Consider the following 17508-nt stretch of genomic DNA (forward strand, 5'->3'; position numbering starts at 1 on the left):
TGTCCTCTGCCCCCTGTTGCTGCCCCAGCACACACTCTGTCCTCATGGTCTCTGCTGCTCCTGTCTCTCCCCCCATGGCCCTCTTAACCCTGTCCCTGCCTCCTGTGCCATGCTCTTCCCCTCCTCATGCCTCATCTGGTGATTACACTACCCCTGTTGCTTCACCCTGCTCTTCTATACTATCCATTTACTTTTCCCCCTTGTCCATCTGTCTCTCCTCCTCTGACTACATGTTGCTGATCACACTATCCCCCTGCTACTGATTTTTCCTCCCCAGTGCCTCATGCCCCAGACCAGCATTTGTCCCAATCTGTACTAGGTAAACCGATCCCAGCTAATACAGAGCCTTTGCAATTGGCATCAGGACCCCTGACTTCAGGAGATGCAAACTGAGTAGCATTTCACCTGCCAGAAATCTCAGCAATCCAGTCATACAGAGAGGCAACAGAGATTCAAGGCTGTTGTGCAATTTCAAAGTTCTCTAAGCATTCATAAATCACCAGCTTAATATTTTCCATCGCTTCTTTGAGTGACAGACCCGTAACTGTCTCTGTTTCGCCCATTGTATATCCTACGTGTCACTTACGAGTCTGTAATGCATTAAATCCTCACACAGCTGAACTATTGAAGACCCTATTAATTCTCTATGATTTACCTAAATGCTGACCTGGAGCCCTGATAGTACTGTGATATTGCACTTAGGAAAGCAGTTGATGAATATAATTTTTGTTTTACATATTCATCTCGTATATTGTACACTAAGGTTCTTCAGGAGGCTGCATTTGATTTTGCAGTAATAGTTACCTTGAACTGATGTCATTGCATTTTGCTGATAGCTTCACGCAGCTGGCAAGACTGCTCATTAATTGGCAGAATGATGCTAAATGTTTTCTTACTGGCTATCTCAGCCCGGGGCTCATTAATTCCTGTCAATTCTCATCAAATGATAAAGTCTTTCGAAGCATTTTATTTTGTCTCGCCTCGTCCTCCCGTCCCCATTCCTATTTTCTCCACTTCATTTCCAAAGTTGCGGCCTCCCATTGACGACGACAACAACAACAACTTACAGAGCGCCTTTTGACATAATGAACCATCCCAAACACCTCACAGGAACATTAGAAAACAGAGGACAACACTGTGAGGAGATACTGGATCAGATGATTAAAAGCAGTCAATTTTAAGGAGCATTGGAGAGGAGGAAAGTGAGGTGGCAAGGTGGGAGAGGGTCTGAGGCCTAGAAAATGCAGCCATCAGTGGTGGAGCGATTAAAACTGGAGGTGCACAAGAGGCTGGAATTGGAGGAGTGTAGATATCCTGAAGAGTTATGGGTTTGGAGGAGATTATAAAAAGGGAAGGGCGATGTCATATTGTGATTTGAAAGCAAAGATGAGAATTTTAGAATCAAGCTGCTGCTTGACCAGGAAAGTCATGTCATGAATATGAGTTCAGAAACTCCCCTCAGAGTCAGATGTAACACTGAGGTTGCAAACAGACTGGCTTAAACACAGAGCAGCCCCAGGAAGGGGGATGGACTTAACAGCAATGACCTCCTGTACTATGTAAAGAAGGTATCTTTATATTTTTCTGTAGTTTTCATTGAATTGAAATGGGAAAAGGACTGTTTCAAATACTGAGGATTGTGGAAGTGTTGCCGTGTTCTTTAAAAGCAAATTATTGATGCTTATTTGAGTGCTGTTTGTTCATCTGGGTTGGGGAAAATGGTGTTGAGGTTGTAGCAAGCAAGCTTGAGCTGTGGGTGTTGGGAGCTGGTACACAAAGGGAAATTTGGCTGGTAACAGGTCACAGAATCCCTACAGTGTGGAAGCAGGCCATGTGCCCCAGCAGTCCACACCGATCCTTCGAATTGCGTCACACCCAGACCCACCCCGTCCATGTAACCCTACATTCCCCTTTACTACTGCGCCTAGCCTCCACCCTAGGGGCAATTTAGCGTTGCCAATCCATCTAACCTGCACATGTGGGAGGAAACTGGAGTACAGGGAGAATGTATAAACTCCACACATACAGTCACCCAAGGGTGGAATCAAACCCAGGTCCCTGGTGCTGTGAGGCAGCAGTGCTAACCACTGAGCCACCGTGCCACTCTAAGTAGCTGATTGGGCTGTGTAATTGTGACCTGTTGCCGATGACGGAGGCTTTCTGTCTGCCAACAGCTATGTGATTGGCTTCCAGTAGCTGAGCAGCTTGCGGATATGAATGAGAGAATCTGAAGCCCCCAGAATGAGTTGACAGTAGGTTGTTTGTGGCAGCAGACAAGGCCTGGTATGTCGGGGTTGGGGTAAGGACATGGGAGACGGTGCTCAGGCCCTAAAACATGTATAACTCAATATTGAGCCCAGAAGGCTACAGAGTTCCCAAGCAGAAAATGAGATCCTGTTCTTCCAGCTTGTCCTGAGTTTCGCTGGAGTACTGCAGCAAGCTCGAAACAGAGATGTTAGCCACTGCACAAGGTGGTGACTTGAAGTGGCAGGCAACTAGAAGCTCAGGGTCATTTTTGTGGACAGAACATAAGCGCTCTGGGAATTGGTCACCTTGACTACGCTTCGTTTTCAAAATGTAGAGCAGACCACATTGTGAGCTGTGAACACAGGTTGAGTGAAGTACAGGTAAATGACTCGATCACCTGCCAGGTTTATCTGGGGGCTTAGTTTGGAGAAATTTCATTAAATTTGGAATTTTGCATACTTTGATAAAATCTTTAACTTTAATCATGACTCTGTAAGTAGCAGGACGCAGTGCACTACGCCAGTGAAGTGTGGTAACGAATGGATGGAGCTGGTGTCTAGGGAATGGAGTTTGGAGACCAGACTAAAGACAATAGTTTCAGTCATCCCAGTGTTTAATTGGAATTATGTGGGAGCAGGAAGAGAAGCTATTGCAAGAGATTCTCTGGTGACCCTTCGTTAAGAATGGACTGGAGCTGGGAATGGTTACTTAAGGACAGCTACGCAGTGCTACCTCAGTTTGTCTCCAGGGTGTGCAGCTGTACAATCCTTGAATGTACCATGCTGAACGATTCATGTACCGACTGCAAATAACAAAGCAATATTGAAGAAAAGATTTTTCTCAGCTCTCACTGCCAGTTTCGTCATGTGATCTGATGCCTCCACCATACACTTCCAGCCTTAGTACATCCTTCAGTTATGCTGTGTTCCCACCACCACTTCGCAGAAACTGAATAGACTTTGTTACCCAATAGGATTTATCTTGCCTGTTCATGAATTGGTAGCAATTTTTTTATTTTACTCTGATCTCCAGTATTTTTGTAATTATTTGAATATGTTCAGACCAAATGTAGAATACTCGGTTTCTTTTGAATGGTGAATGATGTTCCTCCGTGGCTCATTTGGAGCAATGTCCAGCTGATTATTGTACAATTCCAGGACATATTTGGACGTTTGGCAGCGCCACTCCCGCGGCATTGATCACCGTTCAATGGCGAACCTAGGTTGGGAGCATCGGTGGGTTAGTCAGATATCGGGTTAAGTGGAGCAATGCAGCCCTCATTCTCCTGAGGCCATAACCAGTTGCAGTGCTGTAGCTGAAGTGGGCTGATGTCGCACAGGCTAGCAACCAGATCTGGGCCTTGCTGTTCCTCAAAGTTGACTATTACACAAAGCACTGGAGCCTCGGAGGGAAACGCATGGCTGCTCCTGGAAATGAGTCTTCACCTCGATGATCTACTGTCACATTACAGGAATTCACGCAGTGATTGGAATACCAGGCAGACCATTTATCAATTATATTTCCTTTCATTTGTTCCTGCTTCATGGAACAACAGCAGATCTACAATAAAGCTCCCCAATTGAATTTTGAGTGAGCTGGGTTCTTTTATTTAGACCATCCCAATTGTATTTTTTCCTTTGACTCTGATTTGCAATGGCATTTCATGCTGTAGGTTTCCACCAAATGAAGCCTGGACTTTATTTTCAGACTTCAGCTCAAAGGTCACCGTGCAGGACATCATGACTGACAACTGGGATAGAAGAAACAATAAATCTAGGAACAATCGATGCCAATGTAGTGTTTAAAAATCTTGTAGGAGGAAGGGGACATTGAGGTGATGAGGTCAGTTTTAATCCCCTTTTGGAGTAAGAGTGCATTGTTAAATTCAAGTGCCTTGGATTTAAGTGAGGATGCAGTGGGAACACCATAGTGCAGGTTGGTGTATTTGAAATTTGCAAAGAGAAATGGAAGCAGGAGAGTAACCTGACAATCATTTTTATCAAAAAACTGGAGCCCACAAAGGCTGGAATAAGGGAAAAGGTTTCAAAGCCACACCTGCAGGAAAGACATGACATTTCTCCTTGTAATCCTGTCCTGGAAGGTGAGGAAGGTATTGTGACTACGTCATATAGTAAAGTTATTGCATACCTTGCACGGGGCTTCAGATTAACAGGATTTAAGGGGTTTAGATTGTTCAGACACGACTTTGGATTCTACTGTGTCCAATAAAGGAGACACCTCTTGCTGCCAAAGAGAGTGGTGTTTTTAAATCAGTCGATTTAGTCGTGTCTTGACAGAATTGCCATCTTGCTGATGGCAGCCAAGGATTGGTATTGGTGGTGAATACTATCAAAAAAGGCTGTTTTGGTAGGCATGGTGTAATTTCCTGCAGCATCTTTACAAAACGGCTTTGTGACAAATGATCAAGACCATCCAATGCTGAAAGTGCCCTGATCCTGCGGAAGAAGTTGTTTCTGCCACTTTAAGACCCCTGTGTTTGCCTTAATGGGAATTGATGTGGAGTTAAGGCTACATTCCAATCAGCTATGATGCTAGTAACTGTCAGATCAGCTTCAAGGAGCTGAGTGGCCTACTCTTCCTAATTCATGTGTTTATATTAAGCTGTAAATGGAGGGTGAAAACAATATTTCTGAAAAGGACAAATTCAAAATACAGTGGTTCTGGAAATCTGAAATAAAAACAGAAAAGATTCAAAACGGTGAGCAGGTCAGATGACATGAGTGGAGAGAGAAAGACAGTTTAGGTCTGTGACCTTTCTTCGTTAAAAGGATATTTCTTTTCACTCACCGTCACTGAAATTGGAAAGGAATGAGCTGGCACTGGTAAAAATTGCCATGAACCAAAAGAATTGTTGCAGAAGTGGGTCATTTATAAGGTCCATAACTGAGAGAGGTGCTCTTAACTGTACATACTTTAGTGTGACCCATCACGTATGGAACATTAACCAGATGTGATTCTAACCTCCTTCCTTCACCTTTTGGAATTTGGATTCTGCACCTAGCCCAGATTGGCAATAAGTGACGGCTGTCAACAATTACTTTGCGGCAATTTAGTAACTCTGCCTGGTTCCTGTGTCTTCAGTACTGAGTGGAGAAAGTCCGCAAAGTAGCGAGTGAAACCTCTTGGTGGATTATATCCTCCACTGCCTGTCTTGTCAGCCTGCTTCTCTGACAGCCAGTCACGTGTGAACCATTATTTCTTCCAGTTAAAGGTTAGGAACAATGAAACTGTCAAGCACTCTGTTTCCTTGTCACCTAGTCAGACACCTCTGGGGCTATCAGTTTGGACTGAACAAGTCTGGCCTGCAATCTAGGTGTTCTATTTGATTCCAAACTGAGCTAATGACTCAATATTTTCTCTGTCACAAAGGTTGCATGTTTCCACCTTGGTAATGTCCACCCTCTGCTTGTTGATTATATATTTGACTCCTGACGCACCAGTGCCATGATGTTAAAATTTTATTTCTCTTATTTAAATGTCTCTATGGCCTCCCCGCTCTATCTCTGTAACTTCCTCCAATCCTCTGAAGTCTCTCGTGATCCTTCGGCTCTGCTTTCTTGTGCACCTAAGCTGTCTTTATCCATTGGTGGCCTTCAGTTTTGCACCCGAGCTCTACAATTCCCTCCCTGAAATGTGTTAAACTCCCTCTCCTCCATTTAAGATGCCTCTTAAAATCTCCCTGTCTAAGCATTTAGTCAGGAGAGGCAGATGGAGTTTAATTTAGATAAATGTGAGGTGCTGCATTATGGTAAGGCAAATCAGGGCAGGTCTTATACACTTAGTAGGGTCAAGGGGAGTGTTGCTGAACAAAGAGTGCAGGTTCATAGTTCCTTGAAGGGAGAGTCGCAGGTAGACAGGGTAGTGAAGAAGGTGTTTGGTACACTTACCTTTATTGGTCAGTGCACTGAGCCTAGGTATTGGAATGTTACGTTGTGGCTATGCAGGACATTGGTTAGGGCACGTTTGCATATAATTCTGGTCTGCCTGCTATAGGGAAGAGGTTGTGAAACTTGAAAGGGTTCAGAAAAGGATTTTGCCTGGGCTGGAGGGTTTGAGCTATAGGGATAGGCTGGAGCTATTTTCCCTGGAGCATCGCAGGCTGAGGGTTGACCTTATAAAGGTTTATATAATTATGACGGGCATGGATTGAGTGAATAATTACGGTCTTTTCCCCAGGGTAGGGGAGTCCAAAACTAGAGGGCATGGGTTTAAGGTGAAAGAAAGATTTAAAAGGGACCTAAGGGGCAACGTTTTCATGCAGAGGTTGGTGAGTTTATGGAATGAGCTGCCAGAGGAGGTGGTAGAGGCTGGTACAATTACAACACTTAAAAGGCATCTGGATGGGTGCATGAATAAGAAGGACTTAGAGGGATATGAGCCAAATGCAGGCAAATGGGACTAGACTAATTTAGGATATCTGGTCAGCATGGACGAGTTGGACTGAAGGGTCTGTTTCATGCTGTACAACTCTATGACTCTGTGACCTACCCTAATGTCTCCTTCTCTGACTGAAAGTCTCAAGACATGTCACAGATAGTAATTAACTGTGTTAAAGCTGCCTGAAGTATGCCGATTGTAAGACGTGTGCTGGATTCCATCTCGGAATGGCAGCTTAAGCATCATCAAAAGCTCTCCAGAAATCTTCTCTTTACAGTAGACTTCAGACCCTCCACTATTGTCTAAAATGAATGAGGATGCAAACTCAATCTTCTTTGACTATTATTTGTTAATTTGTTTAGCCACTTGATTCAGTCTGTACTTCTGTGTTGCTATTGTCAAGCTGCCCATTGGGAAACTGATTTTGGTATAGTCAGTAAAGGTATGAACGTTTTATTTCACCGATTCAAATGTTCTCCCCAATCCATCTTCTGACTCAGTGGCATTCTTTAACATGTGAGCTGCTGAATAAACAGCTCAACTTTCAAAAAAATCACAGCTACACGAAGCCCTAATGTTGTGTTAAACAGTACAGCGAGCACGGTGGCTCAGTGATTAGCACTGCTACCTCAAAGCGCCAGGGACCCGGGTTCGATTCATCCCTTGGGCGACTGTCTGTGTGGAGCTTGCACATTCTCCCCATGTCTGCGTGGGTTTCCTCCGGGTGCTCCGGTTTCCTCCCACAGTCCAAAGATGTGCAGGTTAAGTGGATTGGCCATGCTAAATTGTCCATAGCGCTCAGGGATGTGTAGATGGGTTACAGGGAAAGGGTAATGGGTCTGAGTGGGGTGCTGTGAGGGTCGGTGTGTGCTTGTTGGACCGAAGGACCTGTTTCTGCACTGTAGGGATTCTACGAATGGGGCTGTGGAAAAATGGATAGCAACATGGGTTAATACCCTGGCTGATTGCTCTATGCCTGAAGTGTTGCATCCAGTTGTTTCACCTGCTGTAGTAATCTCAGTGTGAGGTTAGTCAACTCAGGATGGCCTGGGATCGAGTGCCAAGCTTTACTGTTGTGTTTTGAAAGGAAAGCAGCCCTTTTATCGGACATGCTCATTAGCTGCCATGCAGAAATTTTCAAGTAACTTCATTTCTTTGACACAAAGTTGAGTTGGTGTGAGTGTTTGTTCTTGTAAAAAGGAGCATGTACTTTTCTATAGAAGTGGCTGTAACATTATAATATAACCAGTTTGATGGACACTTCCTGCCCTGACAGCTTTCGTTTAAGCTTTGAGGACTGGCCAGAGAGCCTCATTGTTTCCTTTCGTTTCTCCCCTCATCTGTCCCCCACTCCCCCAAAAAAAAAGCAGCCAAGTAATGAGTGAAGGCGCTGAGGAGGTTCCCTGACCACAAGCTGCCTAGACTCTGTAGTCATGTCTGAATATCACGTGGGCCTTTTATTGGCCCCTGACTTTGACAAGCACTTGGCTAAAATTCACATTGTAATTCAGCAATGCATTACATCCACAAAAGTAAGTGGAAAGGCAAGTTGTGAGGAATACAGATAGTTTACAGAGAGATATCGATAGGTTAAGCAAGTGGGCAAAAAAGTTGGCAATATATTGTGAGAAATATAATGTGAGAAAATGTGAAGTTGTTCATATTGGAAGGGAGAACCAAGAACAGAATGTTCTTTTAAGGCTTCAGAAAACTCCAACACAAAGAGATTTAGGAAGGGGGGGGCTTGTGCACAAAACCCAGAAAGCTAGCACACAGGTACAGCAGGTAATGAGGAAGGCTAATAGAATGTTGGCCCTTATTTCAAGGAGGTTGGAGGAGAAGAGTAGAGAAGTCTTACTGCAACTGTACAAGGTGCTGCTAAGTCAACATCTGGAGTACTGAGAGAAGTTTTGGTCCCCTTATTTAAGGAAAAATAATTGAACACAGTCCATAGGAGGTTGACTAGGATGATCCCTGGTATGGAGGGATTGTCTTATGAGAAAAGGCTAAACAGATTGGAACTGTACATGCTGGATTTTGGAAGAACGAGGGGTGATCTCATTGAAACATATCGGATTTTCAAGAGGCTTGACAGGGTAAATGCTGAGAGGATGTTTCCCCTCATGGGAGAGTCTAGGACCGGAGGGCAGAGTTGCAGAGTAAAGGGGTGCCTGTTTAAGACTGACATAAGGAGGAATTTCTTTCCTGAGCATTGGGAGTTAATATACAAGTCTGAGAGATTCTTGTTCAGCAGGCGAATCAAAGGTAATGAGGAAAGGCAGGAAAGTGGCCGTGAGGAATGACAGATCAGGCCATGATCCTATTGAATGGTGGAGCAGGCTCGAGAGATTGAATGGCCTACTCCTGTTTCTATTTCTTATGGCCTTATCCAATGGGCAGCACGGTAACAGGCTGGACTTGTTTGCTGTGGAATCAATCGTAATGCCAAGGGCATTTCCTGTCAATGGTTTAGAAAAGAGATTTTGCTTTAACTTGAACGAGAAAAATGTGCGAATGTTCTTGATATCAGTTATGGCATTTGCTGCCCCACCACCTGGGTCATGCCCCTCTTTCTGTCCCTCCAATACATCATCATCTTGCACTTCTTCCCCTCCCTCCAACCCTTCACCCTCTTTCCTCTTCCTCGAGAGGCTTTCAACATTGGCGGTCATAGCTTTAACTGTCTCAACCACGAACTCTGAAATCCTCTCCCTTTAACCTCTGTCTCTCCACCATTCTCTTGCCTTTGAGGCCCTCCTTAAGGCAGTCTACCACTTTTGAGCGAGCTGCACCTGACATGACCTTTTGTATTGTAGAATCCACGTTATGTCTAATTCTGCTACCTTCCAGCGTGCTCCTAAGTTAGAAGTGCCGTTGAAATGAAATTTGAGAGAAAATGTCAGCCATATGGCTGTTCTCAGTGTATGAGTAAACCAGTAAAGAAAAGATTACGATACTTGCTCGTGGATGCACACCCTGAAAGGCCTCAAGCCACAGATTCCTGATCATTCAAACTATTGTGAAGATGCCCTATGACTGAATGAAATCAGATGATAATCTCTGGGGATAAAAACATATATTTTTATTTCAGGCATGTAATGAGACCCACAATGGCAGATGGGATTTGAGCCAGACCATGTGTCTCAATTTGATTTGATACAGATACAATGGTACAGATGCTATCACTGCACAGCAAAAGCCCCTTGGATGGTATGAGGAAACTCTTCTTAAGCGATGTAAAGTCAAATGAAACCAGACTTGAAGTTTGCCAGTCCCTTCAGGAGGCACTGTTATAAAAAAAATTTGAAAGTTTGACTTAAAGTTCAAACTAAAATGATATTTTGTGAATATTAACAATGCATTCCAACCCCTGTGGTGCCCAAGGGTCCTGGAAGATCTTAAGTGAGGCAGTGGGCACTGCGTATTCCCTCTCCAAGGACACCAGAGCGCAATCATAAATGTGAAAGGGAAGGACAAGCAGTCAGACCCCTCAATCACCTGCTGCCTGGACCTGTTAGATCGGCTGTGAAATGTTCAGCAATCAAAATTGTAAAGGCATCGCGGTCACGATGTTTAGTCATTGGGCTTTGCAGCAGGAATCAGCCAGATGTCCACACACTGGTCTGTACACCTTTTATACTGATGTTTGTTCTAGCTAGGGTAAGGTTGAACACATTCTTAGAAGTTTCATTAGATGATCTTCCACTTTCAACTGCCCAGTGAAATAACCTTCTGATCCCTTTTGAATATTACTTGAAGCAATAAAACTAAAGTCTTCAAAGAAGAAGAAAAGAAAAGCACTGATGATTTTTGTTCAACGTTTTGATCACAGTGGCGTCCAGGAAAGAAATCCTTAATTTCCGGAGGCTCTGGGATGATTCTAATGGCTTGGAAAACTGACCTGTGGCTCAGAGCCTGTGCTTGGCAACAAGATCATAGTCCATGATCCATTTTTAGTAACCAGGAAGACTGGGGAATGCATTAAGAAAATAAAACTTCTCTTTGCATTGCCTATTGTTGTAACAGTATAAGGGCCTCAGTTGATATTTGCTTTTTTTTTGCGTCTCTAATTAGCATGAACCCAGGAGTTCAGATCTTGTTTCAATGATTACTTAAGAACATGGGTTTGAACATCATACTTTGTACAGAGTTTTTCTATTAACTGCAGGGGTGGAGGAGGGTCTGTGGTTTGGAAGGGTAGTTTTACTGATGTTGCAGTTTCTGTAATTTTGAATGCCAGAGGTTCTCATTTTCTGTTCAGCAATGCTGGACTCCCAGGCTTAGTCGTTTGGAAACAATTGGCAGCCTCTTAAAAACTGGGTTACTTCATCTGTGCAATAAAGCAACTGGTAAAGTTATTAACATCATTAGGGTCTTAGTGCTCACCACATGTCTCATCTAAGGTAAAACTATCCTGAAGCGTTGTCTTTTTTTTATGACTGCCTCATTTAAAGGGTTGAGTTCAACTCCTCAATGTTTGCCCTGGATCACTATACCCAATGGGGAACGGAAAGTGGGCTTGCTGGTCGGTGGGATGAGTGAATTGCATCCTGGCCGGAATTCTGATATTTGTTTTGCTGCCAATTAATGTTAATTCAAAACTTGTGATGTGTGGGATAACGTGTTCAAGACAGTGAAAGAAACTTGGGAGCAGCTGTGAGCAGCACAATTCGGAATGGGTGACAAATCTGCAGAGCCATTGCTTCTGATCAGAAAGCAGTGAAGCCCTTATTTTATCACAGCTCTGACAGCGAATATCAAAACAGAACGAAAATCTAGGGCAGCAGGTTTCTGTTTGAAATGCTCATCCAATCTCCCTCTAGAGGAAAGAAAAGTGGAGATGAATTGCAGCCAATACCAGTGGGCACAATGCTAGGGCAGTGTTGCCTGAGAGCGTATGATTTTGCCAGTTATTAAAAGGAAAGACTGCAGTCCTATGATGTTCTCTGGCTCTGCAAAGTTAGGGACTGGTCTTGATTATCCCCATTCTTCTATGCATCTATCTTTCTTAAAACCCAAACCCTACCCTTCCCTCATTGGAAGTTAAAGATTCCAAGGTGCTGTTTTTCTCCCTATGTCTTCCTGATCAATTTTTTTTTGCCTCGATTATTTCTCACTGAGAAACAAATTAATTCTGATATTATCATGTTGCCACTATTGGCACCTCATGGTATCTATAAACTCAGCCTGTCTGTGATTCAGAGTGAATGTTGTTTCAGGCAGTATGCAACCACCAGCCCTCCCTTGTCTAAATTTTGTCTGGGGCCTGTCTAATGATCAATGGGAGAGGATAAATGACTGTGGACCAGTCATTGGCTCTTAGCATCCGGCATTTGGCTCTGTGTATGTTTTGCACATGCCTCTTTAGAGTATCCATACCTTACAAAGTGAATAGTTGCTGTTTCCCTTTCGAGGTAGGATAGATCTTCTTTCAGGATCTGCCTATAAGCCTTTCACGTTTCTGCTTCTAGCATAATTTGAATAACTTTCTCCAAAGATGCATCAACTTTAGACTGTAAGAAATCTGACTAAGTTTCATCAATAATTCAAGCAACAATTCTACCTGAAGGTGGCATTACCCAAATTACCACTACTGGCAACTTGTGGCACGTGCCGTTTCTGCCTCTTTGTTTCAAGTAGTTCACTGCCACTAATCCTTCTATGTCTTTACTTTGTATAAGACCTATTTAACCATCAGTACAGAGGTACACCATCTTGGCATAATGGCTAGAACTTACAGGAACTGCATTGAATACATCTGTAAAGGTCAATGTAGAATCTGCTGTTAACATTCACAGACTGAATGTGATGTCAACAGCATGGGTGGAGCCTAATGTACCATGACCTTTAACTCCTTCAGAACCATTACCCTGTACAACATTCACTTTGTTCATCTGTGCCATTGTGGGATCTTGCTGTGGGTGCATTGCACATTGAGTTTATATATAACAGTTGGATAATGAATTGCACTTGAAAATTTTAAAGGCCTTTCTAAGCAGACTTCATCAAATCTCTACGTAAATGAAAGTTTGCTTTCATGAGGCATTTACCAGCAACGCTGTAACGTGCTTTAGATGGAAAGGAAAATTCCTACGTGGTCTCTCATTGATTCAGACTCATTTACTCTCAATCCATTATCACACCAACTTTAACCTGCATGCCACTCCACTTCAAAGGACAGTCCAGCCACTAATTTTAAGTCTGGAATTCACACACTAGCAACCCATTACAGCAGAATGTTGGGCGAAAGCCAGCAGTACAAGGCAACACGCAATAGGAGAGAAGATGAGGTAAACCAAGATCCAGTAACATGATATTCCATTTAAAAGGTTGTAACAGGAAGAGTGATAAAGAGGTTCACCATTTCCTTTAAATCCTGGTAATTGGAATGGGGGATGTGACTTGGAAAAACAGCCTTCAGCTTTTTCACTGCCACTTCTTCCTTCTTTATTCCATCTTCTCTCTCTTTCCCCATCTGTTTCGCAATGTGAAGCACGATGGCAGTACATAAGGGTGAATTAAATTAAGCTGAGGATTTGTGATCACACACAAAATTGTGGTGGAAGGTGCTGTGCAGTATTCACAGTAATTAAATGGGATAGCATTAAAGATTTAATGGAACATTACAATCCCTGTGCAAATTGCACCAAAGCTCTGAGTAAATTGCAATTCTTTTATACTTTGACCATTGTCAATCAACAGCAAATAGATCATTGACATTGTCCTACCCTCTCTGGCATAAAACAATGATGGGTCGATGCCGTGAATCCCTGATATTTTCTTCGGCTGGACATAAACAGCAACCCTGCCTTCCCTTGCCCCTTCCTCCATAATTTGTGGTTCATTGTCTCAGTTGCTACCTTGCCAACACAGAAGCTATTTACCTTGCAGCAGAGAGTTGTCTGCTTGTGTTGGCTCTGTATTGTTTAATGACGGATTGCCTTTCAAAATGATTGACCAATTTAACTTCCCCCTGCTTTTGAAGGGATTGATGTGAGTACCTTTTGGTTTATCGCCATGCTAGATGACACATTTATCCAGTGTAAGAAACAAACCAGCATTTATATAGCACACACCACATCCCCCTAACCATCACTTGAGATATCTAATTAATCACTCATCCTCTCTGACTGCCAAAGGCCACTTAAAGCCTTGATTAACATGTCATCTAAAAGATGGCACTTTCCACACTGAACATGCTTTGTGCTGAAGTGTCAGCCTTGATTATGTGCTCGTGTCCTGGTGTGCTATTTGACTCTCCATTCTACTTGAGTCATTTTGCATATGATCAAAAGACTTGAATTTATATGGTATGTTTAACAATCTCTCATCATCTTATTTCTAATGAATTAAGTACTTTTGCAGTGCAGTCACTGTATAATGTAAGAAAAATGGCAACCAATTTACAGACAGCAAGCTCCCACAACAGAAGTGGTCTCATCATTATATAAGCTGTTTTTAGCTATGTAATTGAGTCATACCTATTGGCCACAAGACCAGGGAAAGTTCCCCTGCTGCTCTTCAAACAGAGGCATATGATATTTTCCTTTTCTGCTGAGAGGGAAAAATAGGGCCTCAGTTTAAGGCACTATTGGAAAAGTTACATGTTCAACACTGCTTCACTCTCTCTGCACCTTAGTATGGAGCTCAAGTGAGGCTCGAGACTCGACAATGGTTTACTCCTGGCACGGCTACTCCAAGCTGTCATAGACTATTGGAAGGAGCTTGGGAGAGGGAGATAGTTAATTTGAGGTTTTGGGCTATTGGCCATTGAAGTCCTTCTTCTCCCAACCCTAGGGAAGGGGAGGGTAAAGTTAGACTCGTGGAGAAAATTCCAGAAGTCTCTGCAGAGAAAGAGAGCGCAGAAAGTGATGTGTTGTTAAAACGAGTGTGTATCATTGATGCCAGTTATTATTAAATACAGTGTGTTGTATGTACTTGACTACCTGGAATGTTAACTGGCTGAAAACCATCAGATCTAGGGCTTGTGTGAGTGTTCAGAGTCATGACCAGAGATGACCTGGTAGCAACTTGCTTCGCTTTACCACCACTGCACCTCTCCATCTCCTGAGCACATAACCGGCTCCTAGTTGTTTATCTAGACTGTTTATAATTGATGGCTAGGAGTTGGGATTCAACAACCTGAATTTTGCTCCCTCTGCTTGGAGGAATGTCTGACTCTATGACGGGGCATGAAATATGAGTGACACAGTAGCAGGCTCTGTCATCTCATTACTATCTCTAGCAAGTGAATAGCATCTACGTGGGTGAGGTACCAAAAAGCCTCCACAAATGGAGAAAATCCCATCAGGAACCTGTCGTCTTAAGACAGTAGGGAAAGAGAAGAAGTTTGTTCTCTGAACGCCTGATAATGTCTCTTCAAGCAAATTATCGGATGATACAAATAGCAGTACCTTGGTGAAGTTGATGACGTGCTCAATGCCTACTGCAACTTAATAATGTATAAGATTAGAACAGTTCTAATTGTAGGATGTATATATAATTGTGTGCATGGTATTTTTTTCTATATCAGTTGGTAACTTGAAGCATGTTCAAGTTAAGAGAACTTTTGACTAGATAGATAAGGAAAAGCAATTTCCACTGCAACGTGAGTTAGTTAAAAGGCACTATTTCAAGATCACCACTGGAAGAATGGGGTGATTAGGAGACAGTTTTTCTGAGAAAACTGTAAAGCTATGGAAATCGCTGCCAGAAACAGTGGTGGGATCCAAATCCATGATGGCTTCTAAAAGAATGGAGTACAAATGCATACCAGGGCGATACGGTGGCTCAGTGGTTAGCACTGCTGCCTCACAGCGCCAGGGACCCAGATTCGATTCCACCCTTGGGTGACTATCTGTGTGGAGTTTGCATGTCCCTGCCATGTCTACATGGGTTTCCTCCGGGTACTGTGGTTTCCTCCTGAGGCCCAAAGATGTGCAGGTAAGCTGGAATGGCCATGCTAAATTGCCCATCGTGTCCAGTAATGTGCAGGTTAGCTGGACTAGCTATGGGAAATGCAGGGTGATAGGGATTGGGGAGGGGGGTGGGTCTGGGTGGAATGCTTAGCAGAGGGTCCGTGTGGACTCGATGGGCCAAATGGCCTGCTCCCACACTGTAGGGTTTCTACAATTCTGTGCGCACACAGGCATAAACTGGAATCGTCTGTAAAGTGTGGAAATGTAAAACAGGAGATAGCTAATTGAATGAAGTGGAATTAACATGAAATAAAATGAGAAATTAAAAATGTTTGCAAAGCCCAGAGGGCATGAGAATAGATGAGGCTTTGGTAGAGGAACTAGACAAAATTGGAAGCAGGATAAACTGGCAAGATGCTAAGAGAAAATAAGAGCAGTTTGACAACCAGGATACAGAACACTGAACTACATTACGACAGACAAAACCTGCCAGCACCAACCTTGATCCTTCAATACGATGTTGAACTACATAACCAGCATAGAAGAGTACAAATCAGAGCAAGTCTCTAATTGTATAGTGTTCTGGTCAGTTCATATCTTGGGCATCATATCCAGTTTTCGTTGATATGACTCTCGTTGCCAGGAAGCTAATCTCTGGTGTCAAAGATCTGAGTTATGATGGGAAATCTGTGCCTTTCAGCTTAGAAAGGAGATATCTGCCGATGATCTTTTCCTATATTTAATAATTAAAAGGGACTAGCTGGCCATGGGTTGTGTGATGTGCAAAGCAAGCAGCTGCTGCAATTCTAACTTTAATGTCTTTGATAATTAAAGAAATAAAGAGGGAAGCTTTAGAATGTCAAATTAAATTAAATTAAATCGGGCGAGTCGCATAAGAAAAGTTCCAATTGGTAAAAATAGCAAATTGTTGACCAAAATCAGGAAATGTTCCGACTTGGAGTAGTCAACAGGAATCTGCATGAACTACTGTTTAGCCCACACCTTGCCCTTGCCCATCCTCCAGTCTAACACTGAGTCACCATTTTGGGAACTTCTATAAAGATAAGAATAACATTTCTGATTTTAATAACATGGTCATACAATTTCATTGAATCTCTCCTGAATGGATGCAGTCTCGTTTCATTAATCACCCTTCCAGAAGTGGAGGAAACCATCTTTTTGGAAAGTTTGCACATCTCCGTTGTAGCCTTACCTCAGTAATTGAATTGCAGTGACAGATGGGTGCTCGGCCAGTAACATTCTCTAGCCAGAATCCCCAGTGGTTTTAGTACTGTTGGTGTGCTACAATGTTAGAATTACTACATTTTTGACAAGACCATGAACCAGATGTGGATTTTGCTTCTTGCAGGGTATCTTTATCTGATGCGGCAATGCTTAAATTATCCTTCAGAAAGTAAGAAACTGGGACATGGATAGCATTGTATGGAAAGATTCAACAGTCATTTATTTCATCTCAATACCAATATTACATTTACAGACACTTTTGTGTCTGGACTGATATTAAATATTCAGCTGTGCTTCTATTGATGTATCCTGCTTCAAGAGACCTGGGAAAAGTCAGAGACCTTTGTATCACGGCATGTGATCAGAGGGTGTGGTAAAGACGTTCATGAGCATGTCTCTTCAAGGTGGTTAGGCATTTAGTTGTGAGACAACATAAAAGAACTGAGAGACAGTAAGAGCTGCCGATGCTGGAGTCAGAGATAACACAGTGCAGAGCTGGAGCAGCGCAGCAGGCCAGGCAGCATCGGAGGTGCAGGAACAAAAACATTAACAACTATTCAAATAAAAATCAAAAGAACTGCAGATGCTGTAAATCAGGAACAAAAACAAAGCTGCTGGAAAAGCTCAGCAGGTCTGGCAGCATCTGTGGAGGGGAAAACAGAGTTAACGTTTCGGGTCCGATGACCCTTCCTCAGAACCT

General features: G+C 43.0%; 1 protein-coding gene across 1 annotated transcript in view; it reads left to right on the forward strand.

Moving 5' to 3' along the window:
• Positions 1 to 17508, forward strand: part of LOC109928310 (SH2 domain-containing adapter protein D-like) — a 269124-nt gene that overhangs the window by 1380 nt on the left and 250236 nt on the right. The window lies entirely within an intron of this gene.

The sequence above is a fragment of the Rhincodon typus genome, chromosome 29, assembly GCF_021869965.1.
Source record: "Rhincodon typus isolate 14 chromosome 29, sRhiTyp1.1, whole genome shotgun sequence".
NCBI lineage: Eukaryota > Metazoa > Chordata > Chondrichthyes > Orectolobiformes > Rhincodontidae > Rhincodon > Rhincodon typus.